At 39.2% G+C, this 18,203-nt stretch overlaps 1 pseudogene; it reads right to left on the bottom strand.

Moving 5' to 3' along the window:
* Positions 1-238: 238 nt before the first annotated feature.
* LOC147635116 (triosephosphate isomerase, cytosolic pseudogene) lies at positions 239-1,103 on the bottom strand (annotated as a pseudogene).
* Between the last annotated feature and the right edge of the window lie 17,100 nt (positions 1,104-18,203).

Below are 18,203 nucleotides of genomic sequence, written 5' to 3'. Positions count from 1 at the left end.
TTTTTGGAAATTGTAAGTAACAAAAAACAACTAGAATTCTTATCTTTGAGTAAAAAAAGAAGCGAATGCTCGAATTTTTGCTTTTTCCTTACTTCGCTTCACTGCAGTATGCACCCAAACCAGTATTCATCATGTATAGTAGGATTTTTGAAGATCATCTCCCTCAATAGCGCTTCATTTCTCCTTTAATTCTAACCCCAAGATGCCCTTTACAGTAGCCGTCCTCCAAATTTTTGAATCACTGGTCAATTTCTGCTCTGGTTCTCATTTTCCTGCACACACCTCCTATATGCGCCGTTTTTTTGGTTTTTCTCTCTTTCCCGCAAGAGATTCGAGCGCCCTTCACTAGTTTTGCAGCTAAAATTTTGAATTTCCCCCGCCGATTCGAATACACTGAGCCTCGTTTTTTTTTGCTTATTAATCGGATATTCCCTTTTGAAAAATCCTTCGTGTCTGTTGCCACGCAAGCCACCTTCGGGCTCACTTGAGCCGCAAGCCAGATCAGCATGCACCTCTTGAGCTTGGACAGGGGTTGCAACCTTGCCGGTGCCTAAAGCCCAAACAGGTTCATACGCAAGAACAACATTACTCCAGTCATCGATTTTTCCTGCAATAGCTTTAGCTTGCTCAAAAACGACAGTTAAAGTTTCTCCAGATTCACGTTGCTCAAGTGTTTCACCAATACAGGCAATGACTTTCAGTCCTTGGCTGAGTGCATAAGCCACCTTATCAGCAACAAACTCATTAGACTCTTTCAGCAACAACCGCCTCTCTGAGTGTGTCCAAGTATGACCCAAGGAATGTCTAAATTCACCAACATTTCAGCACTGATTTCCCCTGTGATGAATGCACCACCCTTTTTAACCCAAGCATTTTGGGCAGCCACATCAAAATCAGGACACAATGTACTCTTTACTAGTGGCAAGAAAACAAATGGAGGACTGATCACCACATCAACTTTATCTTTGGGAGGCCCATCCGCCCCATTGAGAACAATAACGATCTTCTTCACCTCTTCCACAGTTCCATTACATTTCCAGTTGCCTCCCACGAAGAACTTGCGAGCCATGGAAACTCCGCTCTGTTCTTCTTCTTCTTCGTTCTTCTTAACACACAGAAAGAGCAGGCACCACCCCTGTCGCTCACGCACCCGATCACCAATGCAACTTCATGGCCTTGAATTCCATATGACCACTTATGTCCAAACATCTGGGTCTCACCACAGTATGCTCATCATGTGCATACAAAAGCCGCTTCAAACTAGCCATCTATCATATGTAGCTATTTCGGATGAAAAGTACCCACCTTGGGTGCTAAAAAGATCTCAAACTGTAGCTCCTATGCAAAAATTTCCTTCTAGGAAGTTGTTCATAGCATGTCTGACCACAACTCTTCAGTTCATCACATACCCATCAGGCACTCCCAGCTCCTGCTATTTGCCCTCCAAAATGGCTCCTTATTAGCCTGTGCACTTCACAAAAACTCACACATTTCTCCACTGTTTGCCTGGCCTTCAAGCATGCATCTACACAGCAAAAGACTGCCCCTTTCCTCCACTAAAAACATCACACTATCCAAGTGTTAAAACACCTACTACACCCGTTATGTACACAGGCTTTGAGGCCTGGCTTAGTCTCAGCTCGTCTTATTGAACCTCATTTACAATATGAACATATGTACTTAGGCATCATATAATGACTCAAGTCATGGCACTTAATCCCATGCATTTGGATTTGCATTTAATGGCCTCATATGCATGGTTTCACACCATAGACGTGCCATGGCACGACAACGTACATTCACATCTACATGCATACATCCACATCCCATCCATGCATTTACATCCACATCCTCATTTACATCCATACATCCACATTCACACTCACATCTACATGCATACATCCAGACATACACATCCACATTTACATCCATGCATCCACATCCACATCCTTATTCACATCCATACATCCACATTCATGCATCCACATCTACATGCATACATCCATGCATACCCATCCACATTCACATCCATATTCTCACCCTATCACAACCCATATACATCTTATCCCATCACATACACTTCTTACCTCATCCCATACACATCCTATCACTTCTTAACTCATCACTTCAATAGCATTAAAAAAAAACCATTTCAATTAAGCTTCTCAAGCTTGAGAGGGGTTGAGAAGAGAGAAACATTGAGAAAATATAGAAAAGATCAAAATTCACCACACTTACCTTACAAATTGCTTGATTCTTTGTTCACGGTAGAGGCCCCCAACCAATCAATTGGTTTAGTATGTTGATGGAGCCACCAATGGAGATTGAAGAAAGAGGGAAGCTCCAATTTCTTACAAATTGGAGAGAATAGTAAATATTAGCATTATTTCAGTATAGTTCTAGAATAGTAAAATTCTCCTCCTTTTTTTCAAAGGATTCATGTTCTATTTATAGGAGAGGGAGGCTCTAACCAAAGCTAACTGATTTCTAGAATTTTCCAATTTCAGTTTGGTTGAATTTGGACTAGATTTGGACCTAGTTTGGTTCTTTTTTGATTCGGTTTGGTTCCTTTTTGATTTGGTTTGGTTCAAGAGAGAGGAGAGATAAAAATATCACATTGTTTTTTAGTTTAAAACTCATTCAAGCATGTGAAATATGCACCTCCTTTAATGGACTCCCCTTCCTTATATATGTGTCAAAATGGAATCATTATACCCAAAATATCTCATATTTTTAATATTGCTCATAGTTTTTTACTAATACACCTTGTACATTTTCAACTCTTCATCTTATATGAGCATTTACTCATTTTTGGATACCCAAAATATCTCATATTTTTAATATTGCTCATAGTTTTTTACTAATAAACCTTGTACATTTTCAACTCTTCATCTTATGTGAGCATTTACTCATTTTTGGATACCCAAAATATCTCATATTTTTGATATTACTCATAGTTTCTTACTAATAAACCTTGTACATAGTCAACTCTTCATCTTATGTGAGCATTTACTCATTTTTGGGTATCTTCTTTTACAAAATTGGATTTATCTCCTCCCTACACATGGATTGATGCTATTGGCCCATAGGAACCTTAATTGGACCATAATCCAAAAATTTCTGAAAATCTAGACCCTTAGGCTAAGGTCCTTCATATCCATTTTCAATTAATTCTAATTGCACATTGAAAAGTTCTTTTTGAATTTCTGTTTCAGGGAAACTTATTTTAATAAGATGAGTTATTTTTTATTCAAAAATATTCATAATCTAAATATTCTCTCTCTAGAATATTTTCTCTCTCTATGTCAAAACAGGAAGAGACAAGATCTCTTATATTTCTGAAGAGGGAATTGATTACAGGGGAATATGCTGGACATTTTGAGAGGCTGGGGAGGAATCTTACATTCTCTCCCACTTGAAAAACGCGAGATGTCCTCATCTCGCAAACTTGGGATAATTTCGCAAGATGCACGAACATGAGACTTAGAGAAAGATTTAATTAAGATTAACCACCAAATAAAAAAGTCTCAAAGAGAGTAAGGGTCAAGACAAGAACAAGGTTTAAAGTTTATTCATTCTTGAAACATATACAGTAAAGATAGAAGAACTCTTTACACTTCCATAAGCCCGTCCACCATATGATCACAAAAGCAGCACTCACAAGCTGCGCACGTATAAGGTAACTCATCTATGGGAATAATTCTGTTGGTTATTGCCGCACCTATCTCAGTGGTATGAGGCGATCTAACAAAAGGACCTCTGAGAGGCAAGCCAAAAACGGGGTAAAGGCATATCTTCTGATGAGGAAGAAAACATGCCAGTAAGAAGACCCGCTCAGAAAACCCAAGATGTCTTGATCTCATGACGCAGTAGTATCGGGGACCCAAACCCAAGGCTTCAATAACCATGGCCAAGCGGACATTGTTACGAAAGTGCTGCTGACCCCAGGGTGTTACCCTAGTTATGTCTTGATAGGTCCGCCATTTAATCTGAGCTACAGAAGTTCCCAAGTGAGGAAAAAGTGAGCGCTCATACTGTTCTATAAAATCCTTCTTCACAGACTCGCTTGCGTCTTGAAGGTGAGAAATCATCATGGATAAAACTAATTCCTGTTGCCAAGCCATGAAGGAGATTAAGAAGAAGGGAGATTGATGGAAGTAAGATTACTATGAGCGACAAGTAAAAGTTACGACTTATATAAAGGAAGGAGCTAGCGTAACCTAGAAGCCAACGGTATCTTGCCACTGAAGTTTTACCGTCTTTCCATGATTTGGTTTTGGCACATATTTCTATAGGAGGCATTAAAAACTTTGAGATGAGGAGATAAAAGAAGCTCGTAAGCTAAGTCACTTACTTTCTTTGAATTCAGATAAGGCTCACAATATCTGGGGGATAACTTCTTATACTCCCCAAGAGATAAAGAACTTCTTTTGGGCCGTACTCGAATGAAAACCAAAACCTTGGTATCCAAAACACCGATTTTCACTTCTGAACTCATTGTTCTGAATCCTTAAAACAGGCGTGACTCCTAAGAAGTATTCTAGGGAAAGGGTCTTCCTTTTTTAAATAGAATCTTTCTTTTATTTTAGAGAGGGAATAATTATAAGATCAAAAAGGGAGATTCTTACTCCTGTATACCTCGAAGGCTGGGGAGGAATCTTACATTCTACCCCACTTAAAAAAGTGCGAGATGTCCTCATCTCGCAAGGTAGAGGACAACTCTTTTTCTTAAGATCCAATTTTATTCTGGGGTTCCTTATATTCTTGTCAACCCAACAGAATACTGGGATAAATATCCCTTATATAGAACTCATCATTAAATAACAATTCATTCAGATCATAGCATTCATATCTTTAACATGATAATGGTCCATTAGACTGAAAAATTTCCTTCTGATGAACATTCCTCCACAGGAATTTCAGTTAAGTAAGTTCTCAATTTGTCATCCCTTAACTTGATCTACCGGTCAAGTGTTAACAGTAACAGTTTGACAACACAACCCACTAATCTCATAGTGATTTGCTGAAATCATTATCATCATTCTAGTCATGAATATCATCACAGGGACTCGTCCCATTCATCCTCATTGTGGTTTCGCTCACGTTATTATAGTTCAACTAAATTTCAGAAATCATCATTTTTTAATCAGAATCCAAATCAATTCATCAATTCTCAAACAGAATTAAAAATCATATCAACCACATTTGAAATCATCATCTGGATAGCATTAACACTTATAATTTCAAGTCTTAGATTTACTCGTATATACTGTCAGTAAAGAGCTGCAGTTATACTCTCGGTATATAAGGGTAGTCAAGGCCCTTGGAATTATAAGGTAAATACCATCATGTCTAGGCCTCAAGCAAGTCAGGGATTCTCAGATATAATTGCGGTACTTCCATCTGAAGACCCAACTACCCAATTACGAATTTCAGTTTGAATATCAAATTGTATGAATTATATCACACAATTATAACCTTTTTATGTTTCTTGATAAATTTTTGACATATTTGTCTTCTCAGTTGATCTTTATTAACCAAATGCTCTGATACCAACTATGAGATCCCCCTGTTCCCACCGAGCAACGGATTCGGGTACTAGCAGCAGAAGTAGCACTTCTCGTGCGGGACAGGGGTCCCACATTCGGGGCCTCGTCCACGGATATCCGGACAAGAGACTAATCCGTCGGTTTTTCCAAAACCGGACTCGAAAAAACTTCCCTTACCCGGAAAGCACGGGCGATTCCACCAGGATAACTTTTTACTCTAACGTAGTCAAGACCATTGCTGATCAAGCTGATCCGATTGCACCTATAAAGATACTCGGTCAGATCAAGGAAGAAACTTGCACTTGGATCATTGGGATCAACGCTTTTTTCCCCATCAAGGAGGCACAGCCGTTGATTCCTATCCATAGAGCAATGTGACTATCCGGGATTTACTTTATCTATCGTAATAACAGAAATTGAGTCTCGATTTACGGATCCATCAGTCCAGCCTAACCCCATCTAGACCCATGGGTTAGCCAACCGCCCAACCACTGTAGTGATGGGATCCAATTTGGAATTTGGTTAGGTTTTATCCCGGGTACCAAGGAAAAGAGTTCCAAGGCCCCCTAGCCGGAAGTTCATGCAAACATAAAATTAGCCACACCACTTACACACCCAATATGAAATTACCTTTTCACAGATTCAACCAGTTTTAAAACAATCCTTTAATGAAACCATAGTACCACTGATCACAATCTTCCAAATTATCTGGTTGATTCTTAATTTCCCATCGTTCCTTCATCAGAGTATCTATGGCATCATTGGCAACTAGAACGCTCACCACCTGTCCACTCAGGGGCCTTTTCAATAGTTCTTAGCCCATAATACTCGGCAATATAATCACTTATAAAAATCAAGATGGACTCTCCTTGAAGATCAGCAAGATCAACCAACAGATCCATCTAAAGAGCCATGGACTCATCCATTGAAGAGACCAGCAAGGTCAATCAACCAGATCCATGCCCGGTTTCACAAAACAACTCTTACTCCTTGTTCCAATATCTTCCTCGACGCACACGTGGGTATCCTAGGCGACCCAGAGCCCGAGCACCGTATGGTCAGCACCCTCTAGGATCCTTCGCAGGTGACCTAGCGCTTCACTCATAGGCCGCTTTCTTGGTCCCTCATCCACCGTACCGGAAGCTCACCATTTTAATCGAATCGAGGTTGGTCAAGACCTCGGTCGACCTTGCTATGCAAGACGTCCTCCATTGACTCTCTGTCAGTAGTTGTAACTTTATCAGTTAAGTCTTCACGACCTTAATCACAAGACGGTCAAAATGCTTTCCCAGCTTCTTGACATAAAACAGTCATTTACAAACAGCATTTACAAACAGTTTACAAATACAGTTTCTATATTAACTCTCATTTTTCCATATTATCCCTCATCAATCCACATTACTTATTCCACATTCCATTTATATGTGTACTCATCCCATCACATCATTTTCCATCTCATCACTTCAGATTCTTTCACATCACATATCATATATTCACATCCATACATATATCCACATCCACATCCACATCCACATTCACATCCATACATCCACATCTACATCCATGCATCTATTTTCACATCCACATCTACATGCACATTCATGCATCCTCATCCATACATCCACATCTACATGCACATTCACATCCATACATCCACATCTATATGCGTACATTCACATCTACATGCATACATCCACATCCCATCCATGCATCTACATCCACATCCTCATTTACATCCATACATCCACATTCACACTCACATCTACATGCATACATCCATACATACACATCCACATTTACATCCACATTCACATCCATGCATCCACATTTACATCCATGCATCCACATCCACATCCTCATTCACATCCATACATCCACATTCATGCATCCACATCTACATGCATACATCCATACATACCCATCCACATTCACATCCCTCTATGCATGAAATTCAATTATGCTAAAAGTAACACTTTTATAATAAAATAATTATCTATTATGCATACCTCTATGCATGAAATTCAATTATGCTAAAAGTAACACTTTTATAATAAAATATTCATCTCTTATGCATACCTCTATGCATGAAATTCAATGATGCTAAAAGTAACTCTTTTATAATAAAATATTCATCTCTTATGCATACCTCTATGCATGAAATTCAATTATGCTAAAAGTAACTCTTTTATAATAAAATATTCATCTCTTATGCATACCTCTATGCATGAAATTCAATTATGCTAAAAGTAACTCTTTTATAATAAAATAATCATCTTCTATGCATACCTCTATGCATGAAAATCAATTATGCATAATATAAAAATCAATTTCTCTAGAACTACAATGAATATCTTTCAATTAATCTAGGATGATAATTCCTAGAATATGGTAGGAAATCCTCTTTTCATGCTTTGAATGAAATTATTTTATGCGTAATTTTTATAAAAAATTTGCCATAGCTCCGCTGCTATGACTAATAAATCTCAATTTTTCTAAGGGATAAAGCTTATCATTAAGAAAATAATTAGAATGATCCCCAATTGGATCATTAATCCATAATAATGGATTGAATCATCAATATTCATGAAATACATAAACTAAAAGCATAGGGAAAGCTATTAATTTGGTCTTAAGCATAGATTAATCTTGGATTAAAGAAAAACTTTATGAAAAGCTTCATTTGGATTGAGAAATGGTCATGAGTATGACCATTTCTTGAGTGTGAGAGAGATATTACATAAAAACCATTAGAATTAAGCATAAATGGAAATTTATGTAATTCTTTACTATCATTCATTAATTACTTCAATAGCATTAAAAAAAACCATTTCAATTAAGCTTCTCAAGCTTGAGAGGGGTTGAGAAGAGAGAAACATTGAGAAAATATAGAAAAGATCAAAATTCACCACACTTACCTTACAAATTGCTTGATTCTTTGTTCACGGTAGAGACCCCCAACCAATCAATTGGTTTAGTATGTTGATGGAGCCACCAATGGAGATTGAAGAAAGAGGGAAGCTCCAATTTCTTACAAATTGGAGAGAATTTTAGAGAATAGTAAATATTAGCATTATTTCAGTATAGTTCTAGAATAGTAAAATTCTCCTCCTTTTTTTCAAAGGATTCATGTTCTATTTATAGGAGAGGGAGGCTCTAACCAAAGCTAACTGATTTCTAGAATTTTCCAATTTTAGTTTGGTTGAATTTGGACTAGATTTGGACCTAGTTTGGTTCCTTTTTGATTCGGTTTGGTTCCTTTTTGATTTGGTTTGGTTCAAGAGAGAGGAGAGATAAAAATATCACATTATTTTTTAGTTTAAAACTCATTCAAGCATGTGAAATATGCACCGCCTTTAATGGACTCCCCTTCCTTACATATGTGTCAAAATGGAATCATTATACCCAAAATATCTCATATTTTTAATATTGCTCATAGTTTTTTACTAATACACCTTGTACATTTTCAACTCTTCATCTTATATGAGCATTTACTCATTTTTGGATACCCAAAATATCTCATATTTTTAATATTGCTCATAGTTTTTTACTAAGAAACCTTGTACATTTTCAACTCTTCATCTTATGTGAGCATTTACTCATTTTTGGATACCCAAAATATCTCATATTTTTGATATTACTCATAGTTTCTTACTAATAAACCTTGTACATAGTCAACTCTTCATCTTATATGAGCATTTACTCATTTTTGGGTATCTTCTTTTACAAAATTGGATTTATCTCCTCCCTACACATGGATTGATGCTATTGGCCCATAGGAACCTTAATTGGACCATAATCCAAAAATTTCTGAAAATCTAGACCCTTAGGCTAAGGTCCTTCATATCCATTTTCAATTAATTCTAATTGCACATTGAAAAGTTCTTTTTGAATTTTTGTTTCAGGGGAACTTATTTTAATAAGATGTGTTATTTTTCTATCCAAAAATATTCATAATCTAAATATTCTCTCTCTATGTCAAAACAGGCAGAGACGAGATCTCTTATATTTCTGAAGAGGGAATTGATTACAGGGAAATATGCTGGACATTTTGAGAGGCTGGGGAGGAATCTTACACTTTATTTCTTCAATTTATATCCTCCCTACATTTGGATTAATCTAATTGGTCCCTCAAAACCTTAATCCAAAATTCTCAAAAAATCTGGACCCTTAGGCTAAGGCCTTTTGAGCAGATTATAATTTATTTCTAATGCACCTTAGGAAATTCTTTTTAAACTTCTGTTTCAAGGGAATTTAGTTTAATAAGAAAGGATATTTTTCCATCCAAAGATATCTAAAAATTGAGTTACCTCTCTCTAGAATATTTTCTCTCTAGGCTAAAACAGGTAGAAACAAGATCTTTTATTATTCTGAAAAGGGGATTGATTACAGGGGAAGAAACTGGACATCTTTAGGGACTGGGGAGGAATCTTACAAGATTTCATTGATTGAAGAATTCCATTGATTCGTACATACAGTTACATCCATATATATAGGAATAGTATCTATGATCCGAATAGATACATCTACTAATGACATCCCTTGGAATCCCTACTCACTATTGCGCATAACAATTTATCCAGTGCGGTTACAAGAATGCGGTTACAGTGTGCGGTAAATGCCGCAACACTTGGCACGCACGATGGACTTGCACGAACCCGAAAAAAATTGCCAGTGCGGTTACAAGAATGCGGTTACAGTGTGCGGTAAATGCCGCAACACTTGGCACGCACGGTGGACTTGCGCGAACCCGAAAAAAAATTGCCCTTGATAGAAGTCAAATGCCTTATCCATCCAACCGCATCTGTATCCCTATTAAGCTTCATCATCTGAATCTAAAGTTTCCACGTGTTCTGCTGCATCCTCTGTAGAGCAATGCTAGCATGCTCTCCCGTAGACTGTGGAACTCTGGCTCTATGTAATTCATCAATTTCCCGCACTAGATCCGTGTATATTTCTATTACTACTGGCCGTGTTGCAGGCCACTGCGTGCCAAGAATCCATTGTTGCACATATTCATTCCGACCAGCCCTCATTCTTCAGGTGTATGTTCCCTGAGAGAATGACCCTTTCAACAGGAGGGGCTTGAAGCTAAGCAAAAGGTACATGTCGCTCATAATGCCGGCTAAGATAGGAATCTCAGCTTCAGTCCAATACGGTGGTTGAGGGGGTAATGCTAGGGCAAATGAATGTCCCATCTGCTCCAGCCCAGAAACATAGGCACTGAATTTGTTCCTTCTACCTATTCACCATTGAAGAAGCTCTGCGCCTCTTAGCAGTTTGCTCTGCCAAAGCACGGATTGTGTCATCACGTTCCCAGACAAGCTTGGCAATATCTACATCCGAGCAGCAGCCGGAAGAACAGACTGCAAAGCAGAACCTTCTTCGATAGGAGCCTTACCCCTATCATTCTGTGCAATGGGCACAGAAATAGTACTTACGTTGGAAACTTGAGATGGCTGTTGTTGGGAAACACTGGCCTTCCACATAGCAATTTGTTCTTCCCACTGATGAGCTACTTCAAAACTGAGCGGCGTTAAAGCTAAGGATTCTAAATCTTCCATATTGATCAGGACATCCACTGGATGCTGCTGTAAGTAATTAGCTAAGGCCTCATTAGTGCGGTGTCTAGCCAGTTCATCATTAACAGCTTTGCAAAAAACTTCATGATTATCTCTTGCACTACTTTCAGCCACCTGCAATCGCTGCTCCAGCTTAGAAATTCTGTTTTGAAGACCCGGAATCCTATTAGCTTCATGCAATAAATTATCACTTTGGGATTGAAGCCACGCCACCTGTGCTTCAAGAGTTGTTATGCGAGTAGCTTGGGCACTAGCTTGAGGAACATTGCGGCGGTAAAAGTCTGCGGTATGCTAAAGAAGTAACCGCATAAACTTTCCAAATGCGCTGGTTAGACCTCATACTACGGGGTTTCCCAAGAAAAGGGAGGACTGTGGTAACTACCGCATCAATTAAGACTGCGGTCCCCACCTCGAAAACTGATACCGCAGGCGCTGTGAGCTCTTCAGTTCTCGCAGGCGTTAGTACTGGAAGGGTAGTACTCGGCACAACGACCGGTGCCATGCTCACCAGTGACCGCTCCTGAATCTGTTGGCACCACCGATGTAGAGCAGAAACCCCTTGTGGTGACATTGCAACCGAAGGGCGCACAGGGGGTATGCACAGGCACAACCGCAGTAACAGAAATAGTGCCATCACCTCGTTCAACATCACTGGCCACTTCTACATGCGAGTGCTTTTGGTCTCTAGAACTGCTACTGGCAACCGGTACTCCATCAGAAATGATGACTATAGCTGAAGCACTGGTAGATAATGGAGCCGAAAAATGACAAGCACGCCGAAGAGAAACCAAAAAATTGGTGGTGGGCAGAGGGAACAGGATTTGCACAATAGCTGACCCACCTTAGAGTGTACTACCTGCCCTTTCTGCACCTGAGAACATACTCGCTAAGCCTCAAATCTAATACGGTCCTTCATAATGCGAGCCTAAGAAACAGGCCCAAACTTAGAAGTTTTGATTAGCTATTTCACCTTTACTGACATTGTATAAGTCTTTGCCTGCAGCCAAATGGCTATTTGCCTGCAGCCAAATGGCTTCTCAAAACCATCTGTAGCATTCCTTTGCTACCAAATCAGTGTATCTAGAAAGTTTATACACCAAACTCTACCTCCATCACGGCTGCGAGAAGTGCCACCGTTTTGCTAGCAGCAGCAATAGCTCCGTCTGCGGGCAAGTGTAGCTTTTGCTGAATGTATTCCATTGTGAGCTCCACCGCTGCATCCTATATAGCCACCATGTCGCCAACAGCTAATTGTCATAGCAAGGGCAATGACTGCGCGGGTGTACCTGCACACGCTCCCAATGGAAGTTGGAGTAAACGCGGATGCGCTTATCGGTGAGCCATGCATCAATAGCCGGCCCCACTGGAGATGAACAATCGGCGTGACCGGCAAGAACTGCGCAAGAGAAGTAGTCATGGCTACTGCAGAAGAAAAAAGCGCAAGGAAGAAAAGCAAAAGGCAAGCAGAAAGATAAGAGCGAAAATAGAATGCCTTTCCACAAAAAGGAGGGAGTTTTTGCATGCAAAACAATGACCGCTTTTCGATGCATGAAGGTATGACACCAGGAAAAAACAAAAAAAATGAATTGACAAAAGCCACCCTTGATGTGGAATGACTGAAACCATCATGAAAGAAAGTGTATTCTTCTCAGAAAAACTGAAAAAGGGCATTGAAGAGGAACCGCCAAAAAATAATGACACATCCGAAACCCATTAACCAGAGAAGAAAGGACTTCCCCATGAAGATTTGCATGAGGAAATAAGAAGTGGGACCACAAGAAGCATACACCCAAAACGGCTCGATCCACCGCACCTTCAGTTTTGCGGGTTTCTTGAACATGTGCAAAGAAAACACCAGCACTAATTGCCCCCTTTGGAAAAATTTCTTCTTCAAATGTCGATCCACTTGCCACTTTCTGTGACTTTGAATTTCCTGCACGCGCCCAATAAAAGCTTTCATCCTCTCTTCATCTAATTCTTGAATGACCTCCAGTCTGTATGCCAATGAATCCTCTGGCAGCAACTGCAAGGCACAAAGGCACAAACTGGGAGACTGTGATGGCCTCCATGCCAAAAGCAAGTTTGAATGGTGTCAACCCAGTTGCCACTTTAAACATTGTGCGGTAAGCCCAAAGTGCCGTTGGTAGCCGCACATCCCAATCTGTCGTCCCATGAAGACTAACCACTTTAGTCAAAATGCGGATTATCTGCTTATTGGAAGATTCCGCCTGCCCATTGGCCTGAGGGTAATATGGGGACGATTTGCGATGCATCACAAAGTAAAACCCCATCATTCGTTTGATGACTTTATTAATAAAATAACCCCCCGATCACTGACCAACTCCACTGCCAAACCTGGTAAAAACATCCTTAAAGAGACACTTTGCCAAACCACAGAGAGAGCAGTATTATCCCACAAAGCCCATGCTTCTACACCCACTTTGTACACAATAATTCGTGGCAGTAAGAATATACCTGTTCCTGGTTAGAGCCGCTGCGGGTTTGATTGGGCCTATAAAATCCAGACCCCATTTCTGACATGGTTCCAAAGGAAGAATCTGATGGAGAGGCATTCGATCCCGCTGGGACGGTTGTCCTATGCGCTGACAAACATCACATTGCCTCACAAACTGCTGTGCATCCACATGAACAAACGGCCACCATAATCCACTTTGTAAGACCTTCTTCGCGGTGATTTTTCCTGAGAAATGCCCACCAGTAACGCTGCAATGGGATTCCCACAACACTGTCTCCTACTCATGGGGCAAGATGCACCACAACAGTGCGTCTACAACATTGCGATAATAAAGTTCCCCCACACAGACTTCAAATGAGCGGCTCCGCAAAGCAAGGCGCCATCGCTGGCCCATGGTTAAATGAGCAGGCATCTCACAACTAAAGATAAAAGAAAACATTTCTTCATACCAAGTCCATGGGATGCTCAGGAGAGTTTCTCCTTCCTCTTCAGACTGTACCCCCTCCACATTTGGCTGAACCGCAAACAATGAAGCATCCAAAAATTCATCATCCATGCCAACTGCTGGCTCCCCCGAATCGAATCGAGAAAGGTAATATGCCACCACATGCTGAGCACCAGGGCGATGGATGACTTCAAAATCAAATTCCTATAATAATAGAACCCATCGAGCCAATCTGCCTTTTAAATTTTATTGCCGCACCAAGTAAAGAAGAGCAGAGTGATCCACATGGAAGAAAAATCGTCGACCCAAAAGAAAGTGCCGGAACTTCCGCATAGAGTACACCATTCCAAGGCCTTCCCGCTCTATAACGGAATAATCCTTCTATCTGGTTTATTCAGGTGAAGGATAGTTTAGAATTGATCTCATTAGAAAAAAATTTGTTAAGAAAATTCAAAAAGGTGGAATCGTTCCCGCTTTCTGGGCATGGAAAATTTTCCTGGTTTCGATTTTCAGAGTGACCAACCAGCCTAGTCTCGTGCCCGGACATTCGTGGTGGGCGAGGCCCCGAGTGAGAAACCTACCCCGCGCATGAGGGGGCAGAGGGATCTCACAGTTGGTATCAGAGCCGAAATTGCCTAAATTTTTAATAGAAATCTGGGAAAGAAATGTTTTTCACTTAATACTATGAGAATGAACTTCAAAAATTGGAAACTTAGTAATTGTGTAAGATCCCTGTTCCCACCGAGCAACGGATTCACGATACTGGCAGCGGAAGTAGCACTTCTCGCGCGGGACAGGGGTCCCACATTCGGGGCCTCACCCACGGATATCCGGATAAGAGACTAATCCGTCGGTTGTTCCAAAACCGAACCCGGAAAAACTTCCTTTACCGGAAAGCACGGGCGATTCCACCTGGATAACTTTTTACTCTAACGTAGTCAAGAACATTTCTGTTCGAGTTGATCCAATTGCATCTATAAGATACATGGTCAGATTAAGGAAGAAACTTGCACTTGGATCATTGGGATCAACGCTTTTTTCCCCATTCAAGAGGCACAGCCGTTGATTCCTATCCATAGAACAGTTACTGTCCGGGATTTATTTTATCTATCGTAAAAACAAAAGTTTGAGTCTCGATTTACGGATCCATCAGTCCAGCCTAACCCCATCCGATCCCATGGGTTAGCCAACCGCCCAACCACTGTAGTGATGGGATCCAATTTGGAATTTGGTTAGGTTTTGTCCCGGGTACCAAGGAAAAGAGTTCCAAGACCCCCTAGCCGGAAGTTCATGCAAACATAAAACTAGCCACACCACTTACACACCCCCAATATGAAATTGCCTTTTTCTTAGCATCAGCTAACTTTAAAACAATCCTTTAATGAAACCATAGTACCACTGATCACAATCTTTCAATTTATCCGGTTGATTCATAATTTCCCATCATTCCTTCATCAGAGTATCTATGGCATCATTGGCAACTAGAACGCTCACCACCTGTCCACACAGAGGCCGTTTTCATAGTTCCTAGCCCATAATACTCGGCAATATAATCACTTATCAAGATGGACTCTCGTTGAAGATCAGCAAGATCAACCAACAGATCCATATAAAAGAGCCATGGACTCATCCGTTGAGGACCAGCAAGGTCAGTCAACCAGATCCATGCCCGGTTTCACAAAACAACTCTTACTCCTTGTTCCAATATCTTCCTCGACGCACGCGTGGGTATCCTAGGCGACCCAGAGCCCGAGCACCGTATGGTCAGCACCCTCTAGGATCCTTCGCAGGTGACCTAGCGCTTCACTCATAGGCCGCTTCCTTGGTCCCTCATCCACCGTACCGGAAGCTCACCATTTTAATCGAACCGAGGCTGGTCAAGACCTCGGTCGACCTTGCTACGCGAGACGTCCTCCATTGACTCTCCGTCAGCAGTTGCAACTTTATCAGTTAGGTCTCCACGACCTTAATCACAAGACGGTCAAAATGCTTCCCCAGCATTCTTGACATAAAACAGCCATTTACAAACAGCATTTACAAACAGTTTACAAATACAGTTTCTATATTAACTCTCATTTTTCCACATTATCCCTCATTAATCCACATTACTTATTCCACATTCCATGTATATGTGTACTCATCCAATCACCTCCTTTTCCATCTCTTCACTTCAGATTCCTTCACATCACATATCATATATTCACATCCATATCCACATCCATACATCCACATCCACATCCACATTCACATCCATACATCCACATCTACATGCTTATCTCCATTTTCACATCCTCATTTATACATCCACATCCCATATCCACATTCATACATACACATCCATATCCACATCCACATCCACATCCACATTCACATCCATGCATCCATATCTACATGCTTACCTCCATTTTCACATCCTCATTTATACATCCACATCCCATATCCACATTCATACATACACATCCATACATCCACATCTACATCCACATACATACATACATCCACATCCACATTCCACATTCACATCTATACATCCACATCTACATTCACATTCACATACATCCACATCCACATTCCCATACATCCACATCTATACATCCACATTCCACATTCACATCTACATTCACATTCACATACATGCATCCACATCTACATCCACATTCACATACATCCACATCCACATTTCCATTCACATCTATACATCCACATCCATTCACATCTATACATCCACATCTACATCCACATTTACATCTATGCATATACATCTTCATGCATATATCCATTTTCATGTTCATACTTCCACACTCCCATCTCCATGTCCACACATCCACATACATACATCCATTTTCACATTCCCATTTATATAACCCCATATACCTTCACATCTAATCTTTTACATCACATCCATTCTCGCCCTATCACAACCCATATACATCTTATCCTATCACATACACTTCTTACCTCATCCCCCCATACACATCTTAATTCATCTTATCACATCCTAACTTATTTCATAAGCATCTTATCACCTCTTATCACATCCTATCACTTTCCATACGCATCTTATCAATTCTTATCACATCTCATACACCTCTTATCACATCTTATCACATTTCATATCTTTAAAAAAAAAAAAAAAGAGAATTCTTTTATTTGATATAAGATTTCTCTACACATTTATTTATACATAAATTCCATTTAAGGAGACTAACACTTTCGAAATTAAAATCAATCTTTTATGCATCTTCTTATGCATGATTTCAATTTGGTAGGGAATTATACTTTTAGAATAAAAGAATTTCTCTTATGCATCTAAGTTAAGCATAAAATCCAATTATGAGAAAAATCATACTTTTAGTATAAAAAGAATATCTTTTATGCATACCTATATGCATGAAATCCAATATGATAAAAGTAACACTTTTGATATAAAAATTTTTCCTTTATGCATACTTCTATGCATGAAAATTAAAAATTATAAAAGTAACACTTTTGATATAAAAATTTTCCTTTATGCATACTTCTATGCATGAAAATTAAAAATGATAAAAGTAACACTTTTGATATAAAAATTTTCCTTTATGCATACTTCTATGCATGAAAATTAAAAATGATAAAAGTAACACTTTTGATATAAAAATTTATCCTTTATGCATACTTCTATGCATGAAAATAAAAATGATAAAAATAACACTTTTGACATAAAAATTTATCCATTATGCATACTTCTATGCATGAAAATAAAAATGGTAAAAATAACACTTTTGATATAAAAATTTATCCATTATGCATACTTCTATGCATGAAAATAAAAATGATAAAAATAACACTTTTGATATAAAAATTTATCCATTATGCATACTTCTATGCATGAAAATAAAAATGGTAAAAATAACACTTTTGATATAAAAATTTATCCATTATGCATACTTCTATGCATGAAATAAAAATGGTAAAAATAACACTTTTGATATAAAAACTTATCCTTTATGCATGATATTAAAATTTAATTTCTCCATGATTATAATGAAATTCTTTCAATTAATCTAGGATGATAATTCCTAGAATATGGTAGGAAGTCCTCTTTTTATGCTTTGAATGAGATTATTTTATGCATAATTTTTATAAAAATTTTGCCATAGCTCCGCTGCTATGAC

The sequence above is a fragment of the Cibotium barometz genome, chromosome 10 (genome assembly GCF_041138505.1).
Source record: "Cibotium barometz isolate CiBa-2024 chromosome 10, ASM4113850v1, whole genome shotgun sequence".
In the NCBI taxonomy this organism is placed as follows: Eukaryota; Viridiplantae; Streptophyta; class Polypodiopsida; order Cyatheales; family Cibotiaceae; genus Cibotium; species Cibotium barometz.
Note: the sequence above shows the minus strand (reverse complement) of the source record. Positions and strands in the feature narration are given on the sequence as shown.